The sequence below is a fragment of the Lactuca sativa genome, chromosome 2, assembly GCF_002870075.4.
Source record: "Lactuca sativa cultivar Salinas chromosome 2, Lsat_Salinas_v11, whole genome shotgun sequence".
NCBI lineage: Eukaryota > Viridiplantae > Streptophyta > Magnoliopsida > Asterales > Asteraceae > Lactuca > Lactuca sativa.
Window position 1 is genome coordinate 125,757,804 of NC_056624.2, and position 12,492 is coordinate 125,770,295.

A 12,492-nucleotide genomic window follows, 5' to 3' on the forward strand; every position below is an offset into this window, starting at 1 on the left:
TCTCAGGGGTCTGCTCCTGCCGCCACCAGAGTTACAGAGAGTCGGCCTGTGAAGGCCGAGACGCCGAGAGCTCGAGGGAGAGCTTTCCAGTTGACTGCGGAGGAGGTCCGCGCCGCGCCCGATGTTGTGGCTGGTATGTTTCCTTTCGTGTATTTATTTCGATATATGATGTTATGCTTATATTATGATGTGTGTAGGTACTTTTCTTGTGAATTCCGTACCTGCTTTAGTGTTATTTGACTCGGGTGCGAGTCGGTCTTTTGTATCTTTGGCCTTTAGCCAGCATATCAGTGCTAGTCGTGAGGCACTGAGTCAGCCTCTGAGAGTCTCCATAGCTGATGATAGAGTGATTTGTGCCACAGAGGTTTTCCGGGGATGTGTGTTAGAGATCTTCGGGGTTGAGTTTCCGATTGATCTGATTCCTATTGCGATGGGCGATGTTTGTGTCATTGTGGGCATGGACTGGTTGAGCCGATTCGGCGCGATTATCGACTGTGAGCGTCAGCTGGTGACTATACGAGACCCTAGTGGGGGAGTTCTTTCGGTGTACGGTGAGGGGACCCGTTCGGGATCAGCCTTTTGTTCGGCCGCCAGGGCGAGACAGTGTCTGCAGCAGGGCTGTAAGGGTTTTGTGGCGTATGTGATGGATACGCGAGCGACTTCCGAGAGACCGAGTTCAGTTGGGGAGGTACCGGTGGTATGTGAGTTTCCAGATGTTTTTCCCGAGGAGCTGCCGGGAGTACCTCCTGTGAGGCAAGTAGAGTTTGGTATTGATTTGGTTCCGGGGGCTGCGCCTATAGCTAAGGTGCCTTATCGTCTTGCACCTCCAGAGATGCAAGAGTTATCCTCGCAGCTTCAGGAGTTGCTGGGGAAGGGATTTATTCGGCCGAGCAGCTCGCCGTGGGGAGCACCTATTCTGTTTGTCAAGAAGAAGGATGGTTCACTCCGGATGTGTATTGATTACCGGGAGTTGAACAAGCTGACGGTCAAGAACCGTTACCCGTTGCCGAGGATCGACGATTTATTTGATCAGTTGCAGGGAGCATCTTGGTTTTCCAAGATCGATTTGAGGTCGGGGTATCATCAGGTGAGAGTGCGAGATGAGGACGTCCAGAAGACAGCTTTCAGGACGCGTTATGGGCATTATGAGTTTGTGGTGATGCCTTTTGGGCTCACCAATGCCCCGGCGGTGTTCATGGATCTCATGAACAGGGTATGTAGGCCGATGTTGGATCGGTCGGTGATTGTATTTATCGATGATATTCTGGTATATTCGAGATCTAGGGAGCAGCATGAGGAACATTTGAGGGAGGTCCTTGGGGTACTGAGATCGGAGAAGCTTTATGCAAAGTTCTCCAAGTGTGATTTCTGGTTACGGGAGGTCCAGTTCCTAGGACATCTCGTTAACCAGGAAGGGATTCTGGTCGATCCGGCCAAGGTTGAGGCGGTGATGGGTTGGGAGGTGCCAAAATCACCCTCTGAGATCAGGAGCTTCCTTGGATTAGCAGGGTATTATCGGAGATTTATCAAGGATTTCTCCAAGATCGCAGTGCCGCTCACCAGGTTGACCCGGAAGGGTGTTGCATTCTCATGGGGTCCCGAGCAGCAGACCTCCTTTGAGACACTTCGCCAGAGGTTGTGCGAAGCCCCGGTATTAGCTCTCCCGGAAGGGATGGAGGATTTTGTAGTATATTGTGATGCATCGATTTTGGGGTTGGGTGCGGTGTTGATGCAGAGGGGTCATGTGATAGCATATGCATCGAGGCAGCTGAAGCCTCATGAGACGAGATATCCCACGCATGATCTAGAGTTGGGGGCAGTAGTGTTCGCCCTCAAGATTTGGCGCCACTACTTATATGGGGTTCGATGTACGATATACACGGACCATAAGAGCCTGAAGTACTTGATGGATCAGCCCAATCTAAACATGCGTCAGAGGAGGTGGTTAGATGTGGTCAAGGATTATGATTGTGAGATCCTGTACCACCCGGGCAAGGCCAACGTGGTGGCCGATGCATTGAGCCGCAGGGCGGAGAGCACTCCTTTGCGAGATGTATGTTTGAGATTGACCATGATAGCTCCGGTATTGGAGGCCATTCGTGGGGCACAGGCCGAGGCTGTGCAGCCGGAGATGCAGAAGAGGGAACGGGTCGTTGGTTTGGTTTCAGAATTCGTTACGGATGGGCGTGGGCTTATGACTTTTCAGGGTCGGATTTGGGTACCGTTCGTGGGTGGTACGCGCACTTCCTTGATGGAGGAGGCTCATCGGTCGAAATTTTCGATCCATCCAGGGGCTACGAAGATGTATTTGGATCTGAGGAGAGAGTATTGGTGGCCCTGTATGAAGAGGGACGTCGCATGGTTCGTTGAGAGGTGCTTAACCTGCCGTAGGGTTAAGGCCGAGCACCAGAGACCGCATGGCAAGTTGCAGCCATTGGAGGTTCCCGAGTGGAAATGGGAACAGATCACTATGGATTTCATCACCAAATTGCCGAGAACTGCCAGGGGAGTTGATGCAATTTGGGTGATTGTGGATAGGTTGACGAAGAGCGCTCACTTCCTTGCCATCAGTGAGAGTTCTTCAGCAGAGAAGTTGGCAGAGTTATATGTGAGAGAAGTGGTATCTCGGCATGGGGTGCCGATCTCGATTGTTTCAGACCGTGATGTGCGCTTTACTTCCAGATTCTGGAAGAAATTTCATGAGGAGTTGGGTACTAGATTGCATTTTAGTACAGCATATCATCCCCAGACAGACAGTCAGAGTGAGCGGACGATTCAGACGCTTGAGGACATGCTTCGAGCATGTGTGTTGGATTTTGGGGGTAGCTGGGATGCGCATTTACCCTTGGCAGAGTTTTCCTACAACAACAGCCATCATTCGAGCATTGGTATGCCACCCTTTGAGCTGTTGTATGGTAGGAGGTGTCGGACCCCCATTTGCTGGGGAGAGGTCGGGCAGAGAGTGATGGGCAGTACCGAGATCGTGCTTCAGACGACTGAGCAGATTCAGCAGGTTAGACAGAGGTTGTTGACTGCCCAGAGTCGACAGAAGAGTTATGCAGACAGACGCCGGTCCGAGCTTGAGTTTCAGGTCGGCGACTTCGTTCTCCTGAAGGTCTCTCCTTGGAAAGGGGTGATTCGATTCAGGAAGAGGGGCAAGTTGGAGCCCCGGTATATTGGGCCATTTCGCGTGATTGCGAGGGTAGGCCGGGTAGCCTATCGTTTGGAATTGCCAGCAGAGTTGGGGCAAATCCACGACACTTTTCATGTGTCGCAATTGAGGAAATGTATTGCCGATGAGTCGGCAGTAGTTCCATTAGAGGATATTCAGGTAGATGCGAGTCTGAATTACGCCGAGAGACCAGTAGCCATCAGAGATCGGAAGATCAAGGTTCTGAGGAACAAGGAGGTACCTTTGGTGTTGGTTCAGTGGCAACACCGGAAGGGATCAGAGATGACCTGGGAGCCGGAGCGCGAGATGCGGGCTCAGCATCCGGAGCTATTTTAGAGCGAGACTTCGAGGGCGAAGTCTAATCCTAGTGGGGGAGAATTGTAACAGCCCGGATCTCCAGGTATTTTATTGTTTTAATATTTTGAGTTTTGAGAAGGGACTCGGCGAGTTGGAGCTCAGACTCGCCGAGTAGGGTCGCGATTCTGGACGCGGGATTCGTTCGGACTCGGCGAGTCCAGGATATGGACTCGGCGAGTCCATGCTGTTTAATGAAACCCTAATTTCTCGGGTTTGGGACCTATTTAAATGGCCTTATGGCCGTCATTTGCATCCATCATTCCATAGAGAGAAACCCTAAAAGTGCTTTAGCGATTTGTGAGTGAAAGGAGGCAATTCTTGACATTTGTGTGTTGTTTAGCAAAGAAGAAGGAGGCTCTAGCCAAGAGGAGGCAAGGGGGACTGCTATTTGGTGGATTGGAAGCTTGACCCTTCAATCTAAAGGTATAATTTCGACCCATCTCCTGTTTTGTGAAGTATAATCGATTTTAGGGTTTCTTGTGGCTTTGTTGAGTTGATTTGATGGCCAAATAGTCCCATGCTAGTGATGAGACTTCGGATCTGGATCCATAGAGGTCCAGAGAGCCTCATCCTTCAAGCTTTATAGAGAGCAATGGAGGTCATGACCTTGTGTAGTGAGATTTGTTGAAGATTCTTCATAATTAGTCATATAGAGGTTGTTCATGCATCAAGACTGGGACTTTACGTGATGAATCAGTCTAGGAGGGCCAGATCTATGAATTGTTGGAGTAGATCTGACCTTAGAAGCAAGTTTGGGTGATTGCATGGAATGGACTCGCCGAGTCCGATGAGCAGACTCGGCGAGTAGCTTGAAGATTGCCTTGGACCGGCCAGTGAGTGGTCCAGACGAGTCAGGAGTTGACCCAGTGAGTCAGGGCGAGTTGGAGAGGATTGTCATGTGGTCTGAGTCGAGCTGGGACTCGCCGAGTCGTTCTTGAGACTCGGCGAGTTGAGTCGGGGTGGCCCCGCGATTCTTCCAGGTGGAACTCGTCGAGTCAGGGGGGAGTACTCGACGTGTAGAAAGGGAATCCTAGAGAGTTGGTGAGAACGTCTAGACTCGCCGAGTTGCCGTGTGCACTCGCCGAGTCCGGTCAAAGTTGACCGTTGACCGTTGACCTGTGTTGACTTCTTAGGGGTAGTCAACCTTAGAGATAAAAAGTGTTAATTAGAGCCTTGTGATGTTATAGGAGGATTAGAGCTCGGAGGATCGAGCACGAGGGATTTCCAGGGATCGTGAGATACCGAGACACGCGAGGTGAGTCTTCTCACTATACTTTACCTTGAGTCGGTAATCAGAGTTATGTGTTAGTGTATGAATGTTATGTGCATGTTATGTGTTGTACTGCATTATTTCTATGTGATCTATGCTGTGCATGTTATAGAGTTGGAACCGGAAGGTTCATAGAGTTAGAACCTGAGGGTTCACAGAGTTGGGTGCACGGACCCATAGAGTTATGGCCTCGAGTGGCTAATATGTGTTTTATGTGTGGTATTTGGGAAACTCACTAAGCTTTGTGCTTACAGTGTTAGTGTTGTTGTTTCAGGTACTAGCGATGACCGTGGGAAGGCGCCGACTTGATCCGTACACACGTGGAGGAATTTGATATAATTACGTGATCTTGGGATTTGTATGATACATATTGAAATTTGAAATTGATGTTTTATTAAATTAAAAGAGAAATGTTTTTTATGAATTGTGAAAAATAAATTTTAAAAATTTCCGGTGTTACATGACCTTAGGTCAAATGATTCCAACACTCCATCCTTTTGGAGTTGGGCAATCCGCTTAATGTTGACATATCCAAGACGACAATGCCACAAGCATGCTTTGTCTAATCCATTAGACGCATCACTTTGTAACACAATATTTCCTAAATTGTCTACAACCATCACAGTTTCATATACACCATCACAAGGCAATGCTTCAAAATAAAATACACCATTATAATAAGCATTATTCGAACCATTCTCATTATTAAAAGAATATCTAAAACCTTGTCTGTACAAACCATGAAAAGAAATAATATTCCTCGCCATTTCTGACGAGTAGCAACAATTGTTCAAGTCTAAACACAACCCACAACTAAGAATTAAAGAATAAATGTTGATCTTGGTAATAGGTGTCTTTATCAGGTTCATACTCCATAGCTCTACATTCCTACTTTCTTTTAGTCCCTACAAGTCAGAGCAAATGTGAAAACGACATCCAGTATCAAGGACCGGAGAATTAGAATGCGATGAGTTTTTAGACAGAATAGTGTAAATACTTTCCGAGGTAGGCTTGATCTTGCCATCCTTAATGTCCTGTAGGTACTTAAGGCAACTTCATTTCCAATGCCCCTTGTCTTGGCAGTAGAAGCACGTTGCTTCTTTTGGATCTGAGGCAGGAGGGGGAGTAGAACTGGATTTTCCTTTAGGTCCAGTAGAAGACCCTTCATGAGATTTTCCCTTCCAGTTTTTCTGTGAGGAAGCTTTCATCTTTTCCCCTTCCCTTGTCCAATAGCCAGGACTGGAGCAGCGGTAGTAGGAGTGGATTCAACACCTTTTCCTTTCAATCCACTTTCAGCGGTTCTCAGAAACCCTTGAAGTTTACTCAACGTGACATCTTCTTTGCTCAAATGCTAAGTCATTTTGAACTGATGATAGCAAGGAGGTAATGAGTGCAAGACTATGTTAATAGCCAACTCCTCATTGAAGTTCACATTAAGTTTCAACAAACGATCCACATAGCGCTGCATGCGTTGCATGTGGGTTGTGATGGACTCTCCATCCTTCATTTTGGTGGTTATGAGTGACCTGACTATCTCATACCTTTCTTGACATGCTCCTTGATGGTACTTCTCCATCAGGTCCTGGCACATCTCATAAGGCCAATAGTCCTCATAAAACCGTTGTAGCTCATGAGTCATAGTAGCCACCATGATACATGACACTTTTGTCGCGTCTTTGCAGTGTGACCTATACTCAACTATTTATTTAGGAGTAACTTTAGATTCATCTATCTCGTTAAGCTCTTTGTCGAGGACGTACTCCTTGTCCACAAATCGCAAGGCCATTCTGAAGTTTCAAATTTAATCATTAAAATTGGAACCATCGAATGTCACCTTGTCACAAATGCTCAAGAGCGAGAAAATGTTCAAAGAGTTGTTGTTGGTGGTGTTGTTGTTTGAGGAGTCAGAAGCGTTGTTTAAGGTAGACATCTGAAAAAGAAGAAAGTCATGTTTTGATTAGATATGGAAATCCTTAATATAACACCCAAATGAAATACTAAGGCTAGTATCCAACACAATAATTCACAATTTAATGGCATGTTTAATCTTGATTTTTCCCTTTCCATTTGTGACTGGGATTCCGAGGATCACAAACAAGGTGTGAATAAGCATGCAAATTAGCTTGGTACTCTCAATGTCATTTATCACTTAATCAATGTGTTGGTTAACCACACATACTCCATTGATCAATGATAATTTACGAACTACCCATTGGCATCTTGTATTAGTCCATATTAGTATTCCGGTTAACCACACATGCTCCATTAACGACTTTTATAAAGTACAACGTGCAATTTCACCGATTAGCATCAAATGCGCATTTTCTTAAAGTAACTAAGATTGGAAATTTTATAAAAACATTTAGTTACTTTATATTTTTCATTATACTTATTAATGAGAAATTATTGTCCTATCCTACCCATTCGGCTAACGAGCATCCATCAATCAAGGAAGCGGTGGGTGAGAGTGGACACCCATTCACCCATTCAACCGCCATTTTATAGGCAGTTTCCTTATACCTCCCCCCTTAAAGATTTTAAAATTAAACTATTTAATCAAATTTCAAATTATAAAACCAAATGGTGTATTTTTAAAACTTTTCAAAAATACTAGATCAAATTTTAAATAATTAAATTAATAAATTAATTTTGTCTTTATCTTAAGAATTTGACCAAATCGTTTATTTTGATAAGGATGTGCATTTACCTTTTCTGAAAATTCAATTTTAAGCAATAAAAATGAATTAAGGTAATTATCCTAATCAAACCAAGATATCAAAATCGAAAAATCAGGTATCTGACGAGTTAACTCGTTGAGTCAGGAAGTGAACTCGTCGAGTTGATCCAACTCGTCGAGTTCCAGTATGAACTCGTCGAGTTGGTTGAACAGAATGAGGATTATGCTCCCTTCTCCTTTGGACAATTCACAATTGCATCAAATTCAACTGAAAAACAACTTGGGTCTGATACCACTAATGGGTTTTGAGCATAACTACAAACCTATGTGTTAATGCAACCCTAAATGATTTGGATCTAGGTTTCCACTAGTTGAACATGCAAATTTGAATACCAAAGCAAAACCCTAGATACTAATATATAATTCGAAATTTACACAATAATAGGGTTTAAATGTTTACCTTACTTGTTATGTAGTAATAACAAGAATACCTTGTAGACCTTGACTCTTGAAAGCCAGTGCCTCAAATGTGACACCTCTAATGGCTTACCTATACCCTTTGCAAGAGGATGGAAGGGGAGAGAGGAGGGAATGAACTTACAATTCCGGCTAGGGTTAGAAAATAGCAAGTATAGGCCGAAACTGCTTGGGTTAGCAAATAGCAAGGATGGAATGAACTTACAATTTCGGCTAGGGTTAGCAAATAGCAAGGAGGGAATAAACTTACAATTTCGGCTAGGGCTAGGGTTAGCAAATAGCAAATTGCAAGAGGTAGGGTCTTTATATAGCCGAGGGCTGCTTGGGTTTACTGTAGGAAACCCTAATTTCTTGCTTAAGGCTTAAACAACCCATGGACTCCTCATCTAGAGGCCTTGGAAGAAAACTTATAGGGCCTCCCTATAATTTTCTTCCACTCCTCTCTAAGGAGTCCAGTAGTCCAGTTTCACAACTATCAACAAATTGTAAAACAATCCCTGTTCCTTTAAACCCAAAATTAATTTCTGATCAAATACTAATTAAATAACATGATTTCTAATTAATATATTATTCTTATAATAAATTAATAAACCATTTATCAACCTCTCGCTCCAAAATTCATCCTGTCAAGTTGCAAGAGTAAAGGCAACCCAAAAGGACCATGTTACTATCAAATCAAGTATATACCAATTATAGTTACGGGCTTAGACACCTAATCCAACACAAGATTGGTCTATAGGAACAAGAATGATGAAGATGGAGTCATCATCAGGAACAAAGCTAGACTGGTTGTCAAAGGCTACTCGCAATAAGAAGGCATAGACTATGATGAAACCTTTGCACCTGTTGCAAGAATTGAATCCATTAGGATTTTCTTGGCATTTTCTTCACACAAGAACTTTAAAGTTTACCAAATGGATGTGTAGTAGGCATTCTTGAATGACAAAATCTATAGGGATGTGTATGTTCAACAACCTCTTAGATTCGAAGATCCAAAGTTCCCCGACCATTGCTATAAGCTTTAAAAGGTTGTATATGGATTGAAGAAAGCCCCAAGAGCATGGTATGGAACATTTTCGAAATTATTGGAAAACTCCAAATTTCTAAGAGGTTCTATCGATCCCACTCTATTTAGGAAAATCCACAACAACCATTTGATCGTCGTGCAAATCTATGTCGACGACATCATTTTCGGTTCAACCAGCAAGGACCTTAGTGATGAGTTTGCTGAGTTGATGAAAATCAAATTCAGAATGAGTATAATGGGTGATCTTAACTACTACTAGGTCTACAAGGTCGTCAATCTCCTAAAAGAATCTTCATTGGTCAAGAGAAGTATATCAAAAACATGTTGAAGAGATACTCCATGGCGAATGCATCAACTAGAAAGATACCAATGTCTACATCATACAAGCTTGATTCAAACCTTGATGGGAAACTTGTAGATCATAAGCACTATAAAGGAATGATTGGCTCATTACTCTACCTTACAGCTATTCGATCAGGCATCATGTTTTCAACATGTCTGTGTGCACGCTTTCAAGCCAATCCAAAGGAATCACACCTCATTGTAGTCAAAAGAATTTTCAAATATCTGAAAGGAATTGCTCCTCTGGGTCTATTCTATACTGCTAAAGGCAACTTCATTCTCCAAGCCTTTCTTGACTCATATTATTGAGGATTTTAGCTTGACAGAAAGAGCACTTCTGGTAGTTGTCAATTCTTAGGAGGCAGATTGGTCATTTGGACCTCAAAGAAGCAAACATGTGTTTCAACCTCTACTGTTCAAGCTAAATATGTTTCTACCGCCAGTTGTTGTTCTCAAGTGCTCTTGATGCAAGCACAACTGAGAGATTATGGATTCAAAATGCAACACATCCCCATCTATTGTGACTCTAAGCGTACAATTACAATCTCTCACAATCCAATCAACCACTCAATGACCAAGCACATTGATATCATGTATCACTTCCTAAAAGATAATATTCATAAAGGTCATATTGAGCTTTATTTTGGTCCTACAGATGAAGAGACTGCAGATGTGTTCACGAAAGCTTTGGATGAATCCAAGCTCTTACACTTTCTAGGATGACTTGGCATGCTTAATCCAGATTTTCAGGAATTTGAATTTTTTAAAAAATTCCAAATACATATTATTATTATTTTCACAAAACAAAAATCCATAAGAATTTTACTTTTATTTTTACTATATACAAGAGAAAACAACTAAAAGATTTTATTTTTTGTTTTTTTTGTCTTTACAATAAACAAAAGAAAATACCAAAAATATTTTATCTTTCATTTTTTCTAAGATAATACAGGTTGTTATCACAACTATGTAGATGAAGAAGATTAATTGCTCCACACATTAATGATTTTTCAACATACTTAATTTTGTGGTTCTTCAGTTTGCTTTAGTACACAACTAATATTTGTACTTTATCGACCATTAAGAAGCTTCGTTGTTATACTCTACTTAGAGTTATAACATACATTAAGTACTAATGTTATGTGGGATTATTTGAGGTGAACTCTAAGGTTTAGTTGAGCCGATGTGTTATAGTATATTTGTGGCTTCCATTTCCAAGTGAACTCGTGAGACAAAAATGCGAACTTGTGTAGTTTGTGGGATATAAAAAGTTTTGATTTGTGAATATCTATACCTAATACAAGGCTTCTTCATTAAAACAAAGCGAGTCAAGTTCCAAGTTTATCTGTTTAATTTATGCACTTTGAATCTAGTCATATATTCAATAAGTTATAGTTCAGGAGTGGAGTCAATCTGTGACCTTTGGGACTCGATGAATATTCCCTCGGGGATATATTTATATCTATCCACCTAATTATAAAATCGTGTATGGATGAGAAGAAATATTGTCTAAAAGGTTTTCATAGAAAGTCATGGACTCCATTAGTGACCTAAGTGACTCCGAGACTCTAATGAATTTCTTAGAAAGTCACGAACTAAAGTACAAATAGAAGTAAATATAGGAATTATTTGCTTGTGTACTTTTTCAAAGTTAGAGTTATAAGAAAAGATTAAAAAAATCAAAAGAAATTAAAAAAAAGTTAAAAAAAGAGTTCTACAAAAAAAATTCTAGTTATATTCTTAGGTCAATTATTAAATATATATTATTTTTCTTTAAAAGTTGTGTCACTTGGAATTTGGCAATACCTTTTGAAACGAAAGGGGTAAATAAGAGGGTATAGGAGGTAGGAATGCCAAAAATGAATGTAGTTCGGGTACGTTTATGAGGACTGTCAGTATTTACAGGTTGGGAAGTAACTAGGCCTTAGACACAAATATACGCATTGCGGTGAGACATAATTGGTGAGTACAAATCGGGTTATTACGTGTGATATTAATGAATTCAAAAGTAATAATCAACAAAGGAAAATCTTTACAATGCGAAGTGAAGGATCATACACAAAATTTAGTTTCTTGATAAATCTATTAGTGACAACAAGATAATCCACAATGCTTCTAAATCAGTTATCCTTCTAAGTTTTAATGTTTCCTTAAGATTATTTATTCCACATAAACACACTTCACTGCTTGTTACAATTTCCTTCTCAGATTCTCTATCCACATGCACACACATCACTTTCAAAGATAGATTACTTTGTGTTTGCATTTTCATACTTTCTGTTTAAATCATGCCTTAGAATCTAGGTAAAGCAGCTAAGTTAGATAGAGAATATTATTTACTTGATCATGGAACATCCTTAGCCAAGTGGAGCATCTTATGACAGGTGGGCCATCCTCTTCAAGAAAACCATATATGCTTTTCTTGGTTCATGGAGCATTCTCATACATGATGAAGAAGGAGAAGATCAAAACCTATAAAGGACATTTGAGAACCATCTTGGACCAACTGGAAGAATCATGGAGCAACTTCATGCACTTGGACCAACATGTAACAAATTTAGATACATGAACCAAATTTGGAGCAACTGCATTCAACTTGGAGTGTCTTAGATTCTCTTGGAGCAACTCCATTAACTTGGACCAACTAGAAGTACTTTGGACAACCTTCAGCAACTTGAAGGAACTCGATCACTTGGACCATCCTCATCCAACTTGGAGCAACTGCATGCTCTTTGACCATCTTGGACCATCTCCACTTCCTTGGACCAACTAGACGAATGAATGTAGCATATTCATCAACTTGATCACTTGGATCATGATGGACTATCTCTACTACCTTGGATTAACTGGAAGTCACTTGGACCATCTGGGAGGATCTTCATTCATTTGGAGCATGTTCAAGAACATTGGAGCATGATAAAGAACTTGGAGCATGTTCATCCACTTGGTGCATCATGTACATATGGATCATCGTGTAAACATAGGGCATAATAAATGTGTCATGCACATTTTGAATAGGTCATACACGTTTTTAATGAGCCATGCACATTTGAAGTAGGCCATGCATGTTTCAAGTAGGCCATGCACATCTCGAGTAGGTCATGAACATTCCTTAGGTGCCATGCACGTCTCTAAGATAACATCCGTGCATGTGCCACATTTTCTTTCTT